At 38.1% G+C, this 17,208-nt stretch overlaps 1 protein-coding gene across 1 annotated transcript in view; it reads left to right on the forward strand.

The window, feature by feature from the left end:
- Positions 1-17,208, forward strand: part of LOC103041514 (leucine-rich repeat and fibronectin type-III domain-containing protein 2) — a 282,231-nt gene that overhangs the window by 99,695 nt on the left and 165,328 nt on the right. Inside the window, exon 2 of the mRNA XM_022673189.2 lies at positions 2,660-2,797. The gene's annotated coding sequence lies outside the window, so the exon portion shown is untranslated. The remainder of the gene's footprint in view (positions 1-2,659; positions 2,798-17,208) is intronic.

The raw sequence follows: 17,208 nt of genomic DNA on the forward strand, positions 1-17,208 counted from the left end.
TAAAAAGTGTACTTCATAGTAATTTCTTTTTTTTAAATGCACTATATTAGACCTTTTTTTTAAGTATGATCAAAACTTACTTTCAAACGTTAGATGAAAGCATGATATAAATGTACTTTTAATATATTTTAAGTAAGTACATAAATTAGTTAAGTGTTAGTATATTTAAAGCATGCTTAGACTTTTCTTTAACATGCTTTAAGTACAAATAAATAAATATATATATATATTTTTTTTTTTCACCAGGGTGTACCAGTCTTGTACATGTTTTGCAGTGTACAGCCTTGTTTCCTTTTCTAGTAACACCTCAGATTACACTGTTTTTGACATTCCCCTATTCCCACAACAACAAAAAAAGGCAGAACTGTTTAGTAAAGCTGGAAAACCTCAGTCTAGATAGAGATAGAGGCGCACAGAAAGACGCAGATATCTGGCAACCTTGGAGACACTGATAGCAGTAACCTAATCACATATATCTCCAGCTAGATAATAACATTAGGTCCCTGGGGTTCAGAGTAGAGACAGAAAAGTGACTTTCCTCCAGAACTAATATGGATGGCAGTGTTATAAAATAAGCCAGAAAGTGGAACACTGGGCTCATATACTCACCTGCGCTGTATATATGTGATATTAGGGACACAATTGGACCACTTTTCCGGTCATTTGAAGTCCTTTGTTGGAAATGTCCTCAAGGAATTCTTAGAAAGCTGTGCGTTTGAAGGTCTACACTCAAAAACAAAGGTGATTTGGAGGTTGACGTTTCTCAATTCAAATGTCTACATCATTTGTTCATGAATAACATATTTTATATAGCTAAGAATGAGTGTTTGGATAGCCGAAAATGTTGTTGCTTTAATATATGGAGAAATTCATATTTTGCCCTACATACAGTATGATATATAGCTCTGGAAAAAAATTAGGAGACCACTTTAGTTTCATACTATAGTTTTATTTTATAAACTACAGACAACATTTCTACCAAATTCCAAATAAATACTGTCATTTAGAGCATTAATTTGCAGAAAATTAAGAAATAACATATCATATATATGTTATCATATATAACATATAAGTTTTAAGAGTTCAGAAATCAGTATTTGGTGGAATCCCCTGGTTTTTAATCACAGTTTTCATGTATCTTGGCGTGTTCTCCTCCACCAGTCTTACACACTGCTTTTGGATAACTTTATGTCTTTACTCCTGGTGAAAAAATTCAAGCAGTTCAGCTTGCATTGATGGCTTGTGATCATCCATCTTCCTCTTGATTATATTCCAGAGGTTTTCAATTTGGTAAAATCTAAATCCATTTTATTCCAGAGCTGTATATCAGTATCTCTATGGTAACATTCATATATTGTAGACATTGAGGACCGGATCAGTGTCCACCTGGATCAGCATATCAGAGAATTCTTACATATTTTATGAATAAATTGCAGATATTTTAGTCGTGTAGGTCATAATATTAAATCATACTGGTAAGTAAGCTCATTTGTCATGTTTAAAACTTTGTCTTGTGAATTTTTGTGCAGGCTTCCATGTTTATCTGTATGTTTTTAGTAGTCTTTGCAAGCTCTGCCAACAGGCAGGTACTCTCTTGAGAGGGGTATCTGGTTACTACTGTTAAAATTCTTCATGATTTTAACTGAATACCCATTGCTATGGCCAGTTGAAGAGATAGAGATAGTGTGTTGCTATGCTGGTGAAAGTGAAGAAACAGTGCTTCTTCTTCCTTTCTCAACATTTCACAGCTGACGTTCTCCTGAGAAAGCCACCTAACCTCAAACTTCTCCCTGGGGGGCTGAGGTGGCTGGAGTGTGTTCACACCTCCAGTTCACTGACTGTAGTGTTTGTGCTCACTGTTGACCGTGAATGAGTTAGGTGTGGAGGGCAGTAGTGGCTCAGTGCCCCTTGGTCTTTACACAGCTAACATTTATTGGTTAGTTGAACGTTTTCTGAATGTCACAGTTAACTTGCAGTTTAATCTATCTAGTTCCCTGGATGTTCTCATAATTTTTATTTAACATTTTTTAATGTTTTAGTAAGGTTTCTGCAACAATACTTTTTACTATTTTTCAACCAATGTTTATCTTGTTTTTTGTTTTGTGAGATTTACTTTTAACATCTCTACCACAATTTGTTTCATCTAGCTGGGAAATGTTATACAGCTCTGGAAAAAAATAAGAGACCACTTAAAAAAAAAAAAAAAAAGATGAGTTTCTTCGATTTCACAAAATTGAAAACCTCTGGAATATAATTAAGAGGAAGATGGATGATCACAAGCCATCAAACCAAACTGAACTGCTTGAATTTTACACCAGGAGTGACATAAATTTATCCAAAAGGGTTTTATCTAAATCTCTATTTCGAAATTGTTCATATTGCTTATCTAGTAATGCTGTAAATTTGATTGAAAATTGTACATTTAAATGATTTTATTTGACTTTATTCGCTACATTTGTATCTATATCAGTTCATTACTTTTTTTTTTTTTACCCGGCTTAAAGGCACTTGTTCGAGGTGTTTAAGGTGTAGTTTGGGATTCACAGCCTGGTCTGAAGCATTCGTCTCACTTTATATCAGCCACACGGTTGCGGTGTCTCTGTAAACACCTGTCCAGAGGTAGCTGAATGTCTTTTTTATTTTTTCTTCTGTCTCGCAGGTGAAAGAGTGACCCAATGAAGTGGAATACTACCTTGTCAGTGTGCCGAAAGAGAAGTCACCTTAGCCCACTCCAGCACAAGCGGAGGGAGAGGGAGCGACGTCTTTGATTGTTTGTTGCCAGCAGGGAGAAGGGAAGGTCAGTAAACAAGCCTCACTGCATTTCTGCCGCCACCGCTGCCGCTGCTGCTGTTGCGTGTGTGTATTTTGTGTGTGTGTGTGTGTATTGTGTATATGTGTGTGTTGCTGTGTGCCGGTCGTTGGTCGGTTCCTGTGACTGCACCCCGGAGCGTCTGCAGTGCTGCATGATTTATCGGCGGAGGGGCTGCTGTCAAGCTAAATATTGCCTCGCAGTGCGGCGGTCGAAAAAAAAATAAAATAAAAAAAAACAAGAAACACAAGTTCAGGTTTGGGTTTAAGGTGCCGCGAGTGGCTCGTCAGTACGCCCGAGCTGAAGTCGCTGATTTACTTTCCGAGGAGTACATCTCTTTCTTGTCATAGACTACATTTCCACTGGGGGAAGAGCATAGGTAAATGTGCTTTCAGTCAATTCCTGTCCTTGGAGCCATCGCGAATAGCAAAAACCAAATGAAGTGTCTCGCGGCCAACTGAAATTGCTGTCTTGCATGTCCCAGGAAAAAAAATAAAAAATGGCGGAGTGCTCATGGCTCGTGCACTAGCAGGAGGCCCTGCATTCAGGGTTTTTGTAGTGTTACAAAATTTTTGAAAAGTGAGCACATTAGTAACGTTTAAAACTTTGTCTGTGAATTTCTGTGCAGGCTTCCATGTTTAGCACAAGAGAGGGGTATCCTGTTACTAATGTTGAAATTCTGTCCTCAACAGTATTTAGTAAAAACAAACAAATTAGATTTTCTGGGTTTCCAGTTACTAATTTGATTTGAGACAGTAAGTAGGACATGATTTTAACTGAATACTCATTGTTATGGACAGTTAAAGAGATAGAGATGATAGAGTGCGTTGCTATGTTGGTGTATCGAAGAGCATTGGGCAATGTGCGAAAACCAAATGAAGTGTCTCGCGGCCAACTGGAATTGCTGTCTTGCATGTCCCAGAAAAAAAAAGAAAAAGATGGCGAGGTGCTCGTGGCTCGTGCACTAGCAGTAGGCCCGGCGTTCAGGGTTTTTGTAGTGTTACAAAACTTTTGAAAAGTGAGCACATTTGTAATGTTTAAAATAGGGCTGCAACTACTGACTATTTTTCTAGTCGACTAATCTGAGTCTGATTATTTTTTGATTAGTTGATTAGTCAACGATTATTTCTGCCATGTCCTCCATCTCTAAAAAATGATGGAAACAGCTAAACATGAGATTTAAAATTGTTGCAGCCCTATTTTAAATCGTTGTCTGTGAATTTCTGTGCATACTTTCATGTTTAGCACAATGTTATGAGCTCTGCTAAGAGGCCTACTTTGTACTCTCGTGAGAGGGGTTTCCAGTTACTAATGTTAAAATTCTGTCATCAACAGTATTTAATAAAAACAAATTTGATTTGAGACAGTAAGTATGACGTGATTTTAACTGAATACCCATTGTTATGGCCAGTTAAAGAGATAGAGATGATAAAGTTCGTTGCTATGCAAGTGTATCGAGGAGCATAGGGGAAATGTGCTATTAGTCAATTCCTGTCTTTGAAGGTCATCGTGAAAAGCGAAAACCAAATGAAGTGTCTTGCGGCCAATTGGAGTTGCTGTCTTGCATGTCCCAGAAAAAAAATTCAAAAGATGGCAGAGGGCTCGTGGCTTGTGACAAAAGTGTTAGAAACCTGGGGGGTTACAAAACTTTTGAAAAGTGTACACATTTATAATGTTTAAAATTTTGTCTGTGAATTTTTGTGCAGTCTTCCATGTTTAGCACAATGTTATGAGCTCTCGTACTCTCGTGAGAGGGGTATCTGGTTACTAATGTTGAAATTCTGTCATCGACAGCATTTAGTAAAAACAAATTAGATTTTAGGTAGTAAGTAGGACATGATTTTAACTGAAAACCCATTGTTATGTCCAGTTAAAGAGATAGAGATGATAAAGTGCGTTGCTATGCAAGTGTATCGAAGAGCATAGAGAAATGTGCTTTCAGTCAATTCCTGCCCTTGGAGTCATCGCAAATAGCAAAAAAAAAAAAAAAATGAAGTGTCTCGCGGCCAACTGGAATTGCTATCTTGCATGTCCCAGGAAAAAAAAGAAAAAGATGGCAGAGCGCTCGTGGCTCATTACAAAAGTGTTACAAAACTTGTGTGTCACAAACTTGTAAAAGTTGTAATGTTTAAAACTTTGTCTGTGAATTTCTGTGCAGGCTTCCATGTTTAGCACAATGTTATGAGCTGTCATACTCTCGTGAGAGGGGTATCTGGTTACTAATGTAAAATTCTGTCATCAACAGCATTTAGTAAAAACAAATTTGATTTTAGGTAGTAAGTAGGACATGATTTTAACTGAATACCCTTTGTTATGGCCAGTTAAAGAGATGGAGCATAGGGAAATGTGCTTTCAGTCGATTCCTGTCCTTGGAGCCATCGCGAATAGGGAAAACCAAATGAAGTGTCCCGCGGCCAACTGGAATTGCTGTCTTGCATGTCCCAGGAAAAGAAAAGAAAAAAGATGGCAGAGCGCTCATGGCTCGTGCACTAGCAGCAGCCCTGCGTTCAAGGTTTTTGTAGTGTTAAGTCTACGCACAGCAGGATGCTGTGGGCTTTTAATTGCTTCCCCACAGATTGCTGCCTCACACAGAAAGTAGGTTAATTGTGTAGGATGGGAAAGCCACCCTGTGACCTTGATGAGGCGCTGCCAAGTGCAGCTACTGCAGAAGTTTCTGTGTTTTCAGGTTAGCCTCCTCTGTGTTACTGTGCATGAAATAAAAGCTGGGTAGCATCCAAGGTGCTAAGGGCCAATACATGAGACTGAAACTGTACAGTATATACAGTAGATTAACATAGCAGATCAACACTTACGCATATTAAACTCATAAATGCATATTGACCCGTTTCTTTGGAAAGTAGGCAGTGCATAAGCGACTGCATACAGTGAGTCCAAGAAGTATTTGATCCCTTGCTGATTTTCTTTGTTTGCCCACTAATAAAGACACTATCCTTCTGCACTTTTAATGGTAGATATATTCTAACATGGAGAGACAGAATATCAAGACAAAAATCCAGAATATAATTTTAAAGAATATATTTTAATTAATTTGTATTTCAATGAGGAAAATAAGTATTTGATCCCTCTTGCCAAACACACTCAATACTTAGTGGCAAAGCCTTTGTTTGCAAGCACAGCGGTGAGACGTTTGTTGTAGTTAACCACAAGTTTAGTACACACACCAGGGGGTGTGAACTCTGACCTTCAGCTCCCTCCATAGATTTTCGATCGGATTGAGGTCTTGCGACTGGCTGGGCCACTCCATGGCCTTAATGTGATTTTTCTTGAGCCAATCCTTTGTTGCCTTTGCTGTATGTTTAGGGTCGTTATCATGTTGGAAGACCCAACCACGGCCCATTTTCAGATCCCTGGCAGAGGGGAGGAGGTTGTCTCTCAGGATTGTGCGGTACATGGCTCCATCCATCTTCCCAGTGATGCGGTGAAGTAGCCCTGTACCCTTGGCAGAGAAACACCCCCAAACCATTATGCTTCCACCTCCATGCTTGACGGTGGGCACAGTGTTCTTGGGGTCATAGGCAGCATTTTTCTTCCTCCACACATGGCAGGTGGAGTTGAGGCCAAAAAGTTCAATTTTGGTCTCGTCTGACCACAAAACCTTCTCCCAATAACTTGGTTCATCTTTCAAATGATCATTGGCGCGCCTCCACATGTGCTCTCTTCAGCAGGGGTACCTTTCGGGCACTGCAGGATGTGAATCCATTGTTGCGCAAAGTGTTGCCAATTGTTTCCTTGCAAACTGTGGTCCCAGCTGCCTTCAGGCCATTTGCTAACTCCTGCCGAGTGGTTGCAGGACGATTTCTGACCGTTCTCAGCATCATTGCCACCCCACGAGGCGAAATCTTCTTTGGAGCACTGGGCCGAGGTCTGTTGATTGTCATTTTATACTCTTTAAACTTTCTGATAATTGCACCAATAGTTGTTACTTTCACATCCACCACCTTACTAATCTTTTTGTAGCCCATTCCAGCTTTGTGAAGGTCAACAATTCTGACTCTGAGGTCCTGTGACAGCTCTTTGGTTTTACCCATGTTGGAGACTTGAAATCTGTGTGATCTGTCTGATTCTGTGGACAGGTGTTTTTCACACAAGTGATTAGTGAGAACAGGTGGCTTCAGGTCAGGTAACAAGTTGATTGGGAGTGTCTAACTGGTCTGTAAAAGCCAGAACTGCTCATGAATACTAAGGGATCAAATACTTATTTCACTCCATGAAATACAAATCAATTAATATATATTCCTTAGATTTATTTTCTGGATTTTCTTTTTAATATTCTGTCTCTCCATGTAAGAATACATCTACAATTAAAAGTATAGAATGATCATGTCTTTATTAGTGGGCCAACGAAGAAAATCAGCAAGGGATCAAATACTTCTTGGACTAACTGTATATATATATATATATATATATATATATATATATATATATATATATATATATATATATATATATATATATATATATATATATATATATATCAAGGAAAATAAATATATAAATATACAAAAAGTGTTGGATAACATGCTTGCACAGAATGTGCCAAATGTACCAGTATGATAATAGTTGGCATAGGTTCAAAGATTCATTAGAAGCTGCTGTAATTTATGGCTACAGTAATAGACTCTGGGCTTATAGGTCTATGATATAAGTACTTTCTTGTACTCAGAGGTACTGTTTTCGTTATTTGTACGCTCAAAGTGAGTATTATCAGCCTGTACTCTGCTGCTAACCCCATCTAGCACTGCTGGACCAGCATTAGCATTAGCCATAGGACTGTCAGGCGGGATTGGCCGCTAACCATGGCTAGCGCTAGCAGTTAGCTGCTAAAGCTAATGCTGCTGCACATAGCCTTAGTGGAAAAGTACAATCTGTCCTTTTTGTTTTTTTAGTGTGTAGCTATAATACTCGTAGGCCAGCCTGTTTGACACAGTGTTCCACATACTGGTTGTCACCTAGCTCTGTTTAGTGTTTAACACAGGTTAGCATTTTTGGTTGTTTGAAAAAAACTAGTGTTGCATTCAAACACATCCAGCAGTCTTGTCTGGGCTGGAGAGGTTTATACATGATTCTTACTGTTTTTCTCAGCTGGATTACTTGCTGATGTGATGATGATGACATTCCCTGTTTGAGCTGCATGTGGATATAGGTTATTTAACCATAAAATAAAAAGATAGTCTTTCTTGACCTGACATATTTAACTGTTAACACTTTAATGGCCAAACTTACTGGATTTACACAGAAGTCCAGCTTCTGTTGTGTGGATGGTGGAGCACCTCCTGCATTAGTCGCAGTTCCTCATTAGTCGCGGTGGTATTTTACGTGAGTTACTTGACGCGTTAAACGTGACTTAATTGCTGCATAGGCCAGACAACACATCTTTTTCACTAGGAAAATGAAAAAAAAAATGGTATGCACAGTGACTTGGATAAGTAACTTCAATAAAAATAGTAACTTGTTAAATTACTTATTACTGAAAAAAGTGATCAGATAAAGTAATACGTTATACTAAGTAACACATTTTTGGTCAGAGCTCAGCACAAGCTGAATTCTTTTTCGTTTTCTTCTTCTTCTTCTTCTTCTTCTTCTCCTTCTTCTTCTCTTTATTATTATTGTTACCCTTGTGAAAAGGAAGTATACTTAAAAGCATTAAAAGTATGCTCAAATTAGGTAAAGAATACTAAAAGTGCATACTTTCTCTGCATTTCCATAAAATGAATTTATAAACTATATGCTTTAAATTATACGTTGTGTTGAGAGAAAATATATCAAATACTGCATATATAAATAAAGTTCACTTCAGTGTATTGTTTTTTCCAGTGTCATTAAGGTGTACACAATATGTGCATCAATATGCAAAGTAGTACTGTTACGCAGCCTGAGTCTCCTTCCACACTACCAGACTCCGTTTCCCAGAATCCTATGATTTATGACGTCACCGTCAGTCGATCTCCTTCGCCCAATCACGTTACGCTACGACGCTCAGATTCACCTGTGTTCTGAAGAAGTTCCGGGTTATGCTCATTATGTGTTTTGTATTTAAGGCTGCATTATGTATTCTATCTTCGCGAGGTATTGTCGACTTTGGTTGCATACTAAGCGTTTCTCATGGTTTCTTCTATTGCCTTCTCGTTACGACCCTCTTTTCTGGTTTATCGGTTAATGTCTCTTGTTTTGCCCCTTTTGGATCTAATGCTTGGTTGGACTGTCTATTGGTTACGAACACGGACTGTTTATACTACGGCTTTGGTTTCTGGTGATATTATTGTTTGTTTGGCTCTAACATCTGTACCATCTGGTTATCAGCCTGTTAATAAACCTGTTCATTTTACTCGGCAAGCTTCGGTCCACTCTGTCTGGCGTTACAAGTACATTTACAATATACTTTAAGTGTATTAAAAATGATGTAAAAAAAATACACATACTTGAAACTACTTAAGGTCGCCGAAGTTGTACGAAAAAAGCACTCAAAAGCACGACCTTATGCTTTTATGTTGTATTTAAATATAGCTTAATTACAACTGAAATATACTTAAGTTACCTTAAGTTGTTCTAAAATAGTACACTTACTATGTATGTAAGTACATGCATATTATTATTGTTATTATTATTGTTATTATTATTATTATTATTATAATAATCAAGATTTACTGTGTTTTTCTGTATCCCCTCCCTGTATCCTCAGCCAGTCGGTCCGTGTGTGTGTGTGTGTGTATCCAGATTGTGGGAACGTAGCTTTAGCTTGTTGGATGAAGCGTTAGCCAGTGACCCACCAGCAGAGTGGCAAGACCACCTGCAGTCTGCTGTCAACCAGTCAGTGAGCCACTGTGCTCTTAGAGCGCCTGCCTGTCTGTCTGTCTGTCTGTCTGTCCACCACCTGACATATTTCTTTTCTGCCTCTACACTCTGCCGTCTGGCACGCCTCACTTCTCATTCCTCAGACACGATTAGTCACACTCCTCCGTCACACCAACCACAACAGTTTCACAGTGGAAGGAGAAGAATAGGCAGGGAACAGCGTGGTTAGATATGATCAGAGAGGCTGATATTGGCTCGGCTCGGCGCTGCTTTTACGCAGCTTATTCAGGAATTATCTACTGGCTCTAGGACTGGCTGCTTCTTCTAGGCTGCTATAGTGAGGAGATACAGTGCACTGATACACAGTATTACAGGGGATGGGGATTTAGATGAGGTAGATTATGTAAACTGTTTGGTAACTGAAGCCTTGTCAAAGCGAACTAGAGGAAAATAGAAGAAGAGTGAGGAAATATATAAAAATAGACTGTACAATAGCAGAATAAGGAGAGAATAAGAGGATATTATCATTGTGTTGCACCACAATATTTTGTATATGTTGCAATATTTTAAACTAATATGTGGCAGACAGTAGGCCCCAACTAAAAAAAGAAGAACCAACAGAAATGAGTGAATTAAAATGCATGAGCACAGATAAAGAATTACACTGTATGTAAATAACAGGGTTCAACAGGGGGCTGCACGTAGTCATTGAAGGCATTACCCCTCACAGTGGACAGAGCAGTGGGTAATAATAACTGTGACTGTAGAGGTGGGCGATATGGCCCTAAAATAATATCACGATATTTCATGGTATTTTTTAAGGTAGCGATACTCTTGGTGAAAAAACACTGATAAAAAAAAAAAAATCAAGAATACACTACTACATATATATATATTATTTTTGTATACGATATGATCTGCACACCCCTAACTAAGATATAAAAAAAAAATACAAGAATTTTATCAGTCAATGATTCAGAATGTCATGATATTAATAATATTAATAATGCACTCCAAATATCTCCATATATTCAGGATTAAGGTAAAATAATTGATACTGGACAGATATAATCTGTCTATAGAAATGAGAACAGTGTGATTTTTTTTTTTTGGCTAAAAAAAAATAAATAAAATAAAACAGTGAAAAAGTAGTACCCTGATGTGATAATTTGGGGTGGGTGATATATTGTGAATGATATTTCAGGGTATAATATCGTTCACGATATTTTAAAATATTGGCGATATTATTGCGTACGATACGATATTGCACACTCCTACTGGCTGGAACTGTCATTGCTCAGAAATATACTGGTACACTGGTACTCCTACACGATACACAGTATTGGTTCCTGTTCCGTGACATTTGGCATGACAGTGTATTAAGCAGTGCATTAGTCATCAGTCTTAAAATAAACCTGATCAGAGAATTTGTTGGAGGAGTATAAATAATGTATTATTCTCACGGCGTCACTCTTGACAGGGAATAGTTGAAAGTGTAAATATTCACGTCTGGTTCACTGAGGCAGCATTCGTGTGAGAAATGAACGCTGCCCTGAATTATATATATATTTATATATATATATATATATATATATATATATATATATATATATATATATATATATATATATATATATAATTCGTTTGTACCAAACACAAACAAAGATCCTGGCCCAGTTTCAGAGAAGACGCCTCTCCAAAAAAACACTCCGGAGCGCCCAAAAATAGAACCGCAGACAATGAACAACATAAGAAAGACGATGCACCAAAATAGACCAGTCAACTGCTCACAAGACCCAGGAATAGAGGCGTCTCGGGAAGAAGAAAGATGACTGCTGGTTTCATTCAGCTCCAGCGCTGCACGGTCTGGAACGCTTCCCTTTTTCTTGTTGTTTTGGATTGTTCTGGAGCGCACACTATAGTGGACGACCTCATTTACATTGATCAACACCATTTGCTGTCTACTTAGCCCTTGTTGCAATCAAAACGCAAACAGATGGGAAGGGTTAGCAGTAGGCTAAAGCAGTGAGCAGTAAGAACATCAGATATAAAGCTTTAGTTGTTCAGTATATAGTGTCTTTGGCCTGTGTTCACTATATGGACAAACGTATTGAGACACCTGCTCATTCATTGTTCATGTTTTGTAGGGAATCCAGGATAGTAAAGCAAGGTTATTCATTTTTGAAACAGTTTTTGTCATATTTCATAGCAGTTGAAGCAATAAAAAAGCGCTCCCACTTTTTAATGTTTCTCTAATATCTGTGTAGTTACACATTAACACTCCATGTAATAACAGTGTAACTACTGATGAAGTACACATTGTTACATATATATTACAGTTGTTATTACAAGTTACTATTACAGGTTATTACCTACCCTAACTGTAAGTAAGCATGATTATATCAAAAGCCATCAAAACAAGCTGACCCGCTTGAATTTTTTGCACCAAGAGTGGCATAAAAGATATCCAAAAGCAGTATGGAAGACTGGTGAAGGAGCTCATGCCAACTGAAACATGTAAACTGTGATTTAAATACAGGGTTATTCCACCAAATCTTGATTTCTGAAACTTTATATAAATATGGACTTGCTTTCTTTGCACTATTTAAGGTCTGAAAGCTCTGCATCTTTTTTTAAAACACCTGTCATTTAAGTGGGGGAGGTTTCATGGCTAAATTGGAGCAGCCTGGTGGCCAATCTTCATTAATTGCACATTGCACCAGTAAGAGCAGAGTGTGAAGGTTCAATTAGCAGGGTAAGAGCACAGTTTTGCTCAAAATATTGCAATGCACACAACATTATGTGTGACATCCTCAAAGTCCAAAAGAGGACAAATTGTTGGTGCACGTCTTGCTGGCTCATCTGTGACCAAGACAGCAAGTCTTTGTGATGTATCAAGAGCCACAGTATCCAGGGTAATGTCAGCATATCACCAAGAAGGACCAACCACATCCAACAGGATTAACTGTGGATGCTGTAAGAGGAAGCTGAAAGGGATGTTCGAGTGCTAACCCGGATTGTATCCAAAAAACATAAAACCACAGCTGATCAAATCACGGCAGAATTCAATGTGCACCTCAACTCTCCTGTTTCCAGCAGAACTGTCTAAAACCAGGTGTTTCAGTTTCATTGTTCAACCCCTGTATATATTTATATATATGTATATATATATATATATATACATATATATATACATATATATGTATATATATATATATATATATATATATATATATATATATATATATATATATATATTGTTTATTTGCCCTCAGGCTATTATGATGATGCTGGAATATGTGATGAGTGATGTTAAAGGGTGTCGAAGTGTTGTCTGTAGACTGTGCTGGATGTCAGGAGAATACCTGTCTTGAGTGAAATGGTGTAATCCCGCTATATTACTACAAATGATGATGTGCAGGGCTGAGTTTTATTAAAGTGGTCATCTCTGACTGGCTCTGACTCATCCAGTGACATGGAGGCCTCGTTTAAGACTCTCAACTTGAACCCAAACCTTCGGACTGCGTTTCATCAGTCTGACCTGCTGTGGCAGAATCCCGGTCTGTCGTATTGGGTTTGACAGATGAGTGACCAGTGCACACTGCAACTTTTTTTAATGGTTGAATGATTAGCATTCATGTAGGGTTAAACTGTCTTAAAACACCCGGATCCACCACTGTGTCAGATGGTAATCACTCGGAAGCTGTTAGTCTCCTTGAAGCCTTGATGTTGCCAGCCTGGCCGGTCTGCGCCGCCTGGGTATTTCGCCCTGCTTGCATCATAAGACATGTAGTGTGTCTTCACTGATACAGACTTCCAGAAGCCTCGCCATTTACATCACTTGTGTTAAACATATGAGAGGTGGGGAACTGCGCCGGCTTGTTTATGATCTCTAAGTGGACGAAAGCGTCTTAAATAGCATCTAGTGGCAAGGGTTTATTATCTCCGCACTTTGACGCGCATGCCGCAGAGCATGCCGCTCTGCCTTATACCAGCCCAACACCCACTTGGATGCTGGTGTCACTGCTGGTGCCGTGAACAAGCTATCATCCTCGTAATATCTGCGCTGACCCTATAGTGCTCCCTGTGCCTGTGATAGATGGGGTAGAGGGGGGATGATGAATTGTGCAGGAACAGATGGGCTACAGTCAGTAACTGTACCAGAAAAGTGGACCTCTGTGTGTAGCAGTGCTGGGAAAAAGTCAAAGATCAGCCTTAATTATTTCATTTTTATAGTCAAAACGGACATTAAGTACATTAAGTACTTTAATTAAGGCGTTCTTATTTGTCCTTCTACATGTTTTAGCATCATTTGTTTGCTGGAAGTCTTAGAAGATGTTTGACCTGCCATCATGTTTGTTTATTATTTACCCCTTTGCACGTGCCCTGTGTGTATCCAGTGTCTCCGCCTCTGTCTTCAGTGTGCTCACCTGTTTGTTTGTAGCCCCCTTGTTACCTGTACCTCGTGTTTCTTGTTTCCTGTCCCCTTCTGTGTGTATACATACTCCTTCTTGTTCCTGTGCTCCTGGTTGTACGTCCTACCGTCCATCAGGTTAGGTGTTTTCATGTTTTCTGTGTTACCCGTATTTCTTTTAAGTTTTTGGTTCTTGATTTGTTTGTTCCTGTTTTTTTTTTTTTTTTTTTTTTAATAAGTACTCGCAACTGCATCCGCTCTCCACAACTTTCAGATTCACATAATACTAAAAAAAAAAAAAAAAAAAAAACAATAACAGCTACAATTTGGAGATAACCTGTTTTAGTCAGAGCTTCTTCAGTTCCATGTCTTTCCAAACCAAACAGGGTTAAAAGAAACAGAGGATGAAAAGAAACACCTGTGAATTTTGGAGTTCTTTTAAAAATAGTCATCTTTTAGATCTTGTATGGTTATTAGTCCCATTTTTCTTACAATTGAATCATTTTTTATTGGTAGTTAAAATTATAATATACAGTACACTATATTGCCAAAATATTCACGTACCCATCCAAATCATTGAACTTCCAACCATATTTCAATGGCCACAGTGCATAATAAAACCAACTGTAGTGAAATTTCACTATTCACTACAAAATATTCCACAGCCAACTGTCAGTGATATTATAACACAGTGGAAGAGACTGGGAACGACAGCGACTCTGTCAGTGCTCTTTCATTGTAAAATAACAGAGCAGGGTCAGCAGATTCTGAGGAGCATAGTGCACAGAGTTCACCAACTTTCTGTAGAGTCACTACACCAATCACTACACATCTCCAAAACTTCATGCAGGTTCAGATTAGCTTAAGAATAGTAGAGCGTAGGAGATTCATATAATGGGTTTCCATGGCTGAGCAGCTTCATCCAAGCCTCACATCACCAAAGACAATACTGGCAAGATTGTGTACATTGACATACCTAAAGTAATGAGAGAGGAACTAGTTTTATGTCCCAAGACTTTGCCATGTCCCATGGAATCTAAAGAAGTTTTGAGGCCTAATGCGCTAATTGTAGTGTTGGTTGAATGTTTGCATTGACAGTTCTAGCCAGATGCCACCAGTCACGATCATTGCCACCCACTGTGCTGTTCACTGTGGCTGGTATTACCTAGGATACTATGACGTATTCCTAGTATACACGTGACTCTGTGGGTGGAAGAATGTTAAATGCATTCAGTATAAATTTAGAAATTAAATTTCCCATCCATCTGACACCCACTATGAGGGCTTGCTGGAACCCTGATAATTCATGTTGGCTTGCCATGAGCATGCTGTTGCTTGAGGTAACACTTCATTATCAAGTTATGTACTGCTATCCAATGACTCTTTGTATTTTAGTGTATATGAGTTGGCTTTGGAAGTAAATTGGAAACATGGGTTATGTTGACCCAATTATAGCCCAACCCTCTATGCTATAGGGGTGTGCCATATCGTATCGTACTTGATAATATCGGCAACATTTTTGAATATCGTCAACGATATTATACCCTGAAATATGGTGCCATATCACTCACACCTAATTATCACATCAGGGTGCTATTTCTTTTGCCGTTTTTACTAATTTCCCATTATATATCTACTAGAGACAGATTATATCCTCTTGAGACCCAGTGTCCTCATAAGGGGACATTACATTTCTGCTTCTCTGCACCAAGATACTTAATTTTTCTTTTTTCAAACATTGACCCTTTGGCCTCATATGGAGACACTGCCCGTACCATCTAGTGGTCACAACAAGACAACATTACACTGAATTGGTTGAAAACCAATTGGCGGGAAGCCCAGTCAAAGGTTTTTACAGCCATTCCAGACAGAAACATAGAAACATAGGTAAAAAATTATCCTCCATTTTTATGTTTGAAATTAGTTTATTTTATTTTTGTAGAAAGCTAACATTTAGTTGTGTCACTAATTTTGTCCTTCTGATCCCAAATGGGTCTTTTTTAAATGTTAAAATAAACCACCGTCCCCACATGAGGACACTGTTTTTTTGTAAAAAGACTTCTGTCCAAGGACAAAGTTTAGTTTTTATATAGGCATATGTCCAGGTCTCAGGAGGATATGTCTGTCAACTTTAATCCTGGATATATGGAGTGCATTATTAGTATCACGACATTCTGGATCATGGACTTCTGTTACAAATCTGATAAAATATATTTTTTAAATATCTTAGTCAGTAGGGGTGGGCGATATGGCCCTAAAATAATATCACAATATTTTATGGTATTATCGCGATGACGATACTCTTGGTGATATGACAAAAAAAAAAAAAAAAACACTACTGCAACAAAACAAAACTTATATTTCATTATTGTATACGGTATGATATTTAACACCTCTGACTAAGATATTAAAAAAAAACAAGAATTTTAGCAGACTTGTAACCGAAGTCAATGATTCAGAATGTTATGATACTACTAATAATAATGCACTCCAAATATCTCCATATATCCAGGATTAAATTAAAATAAGTGATACTAAACAGATATAATTTGTCTGTAATAGATGTATAATGGCAAATGAGAACAGTGTGAATTTTTGTTTTGCTTAAAACAGCCAAAAAAGTAATACCCTGATGTGAAAATTAGGGGTGGGTGATATGGCACAATGTTTTAGGATATAATATCGTTCACAATATAAAAAAATGTTGGCGATATTATCGCGTACGATACAATATGGTACAACTCTATTAGTTAGCCATATCATATTGCATGCAATAATAAAATTCTAATAACAATTTTCTAATTTAGTGTTTTGTCATATCGCCAAAAGTATCGTTATCGTGAAAATACCATGAAATATCGTGATATTATTTTAGAGCCATATCGCCCACCCCTACTATGCTATACAACTAAGAGAGCTTGGGTAACACTAGTGCTAGTGCTGCTTCCTCTACAGCATGCTCTGAAACATTCAACAAGTCACTCTGCGTAAAAAGCATCTGTCAAACGCTGTAAATATAACCGTCCACCGACTATCAGCCTCGAAATGGGACCACTTTAATTGTATTGGAAATGTAAGTGTTGATTATACTGCTGCTGTAATCTTGTAATCATTTCTATTATGTTGTAATCATTATCCCTGCATATCTACGCTCGAGCCGGACTTTCGTTTG

Source organism: Astyanax mexicanus, chromosome 14, assembly GCF_023375975.1.
Source record: "Astyanax mexicanus isolate ESR-SI-001 chromosome 14, AstMex3_surface, whole genome shotgun sequence".
In the NCBI taxonomy this organism is placed as follows: Eukaryota; Metazoa; Chordata; class Actinopteri; order Characiformes; family Acestrorhamphidae; genus Astyanax; species Astyanax mexicanus.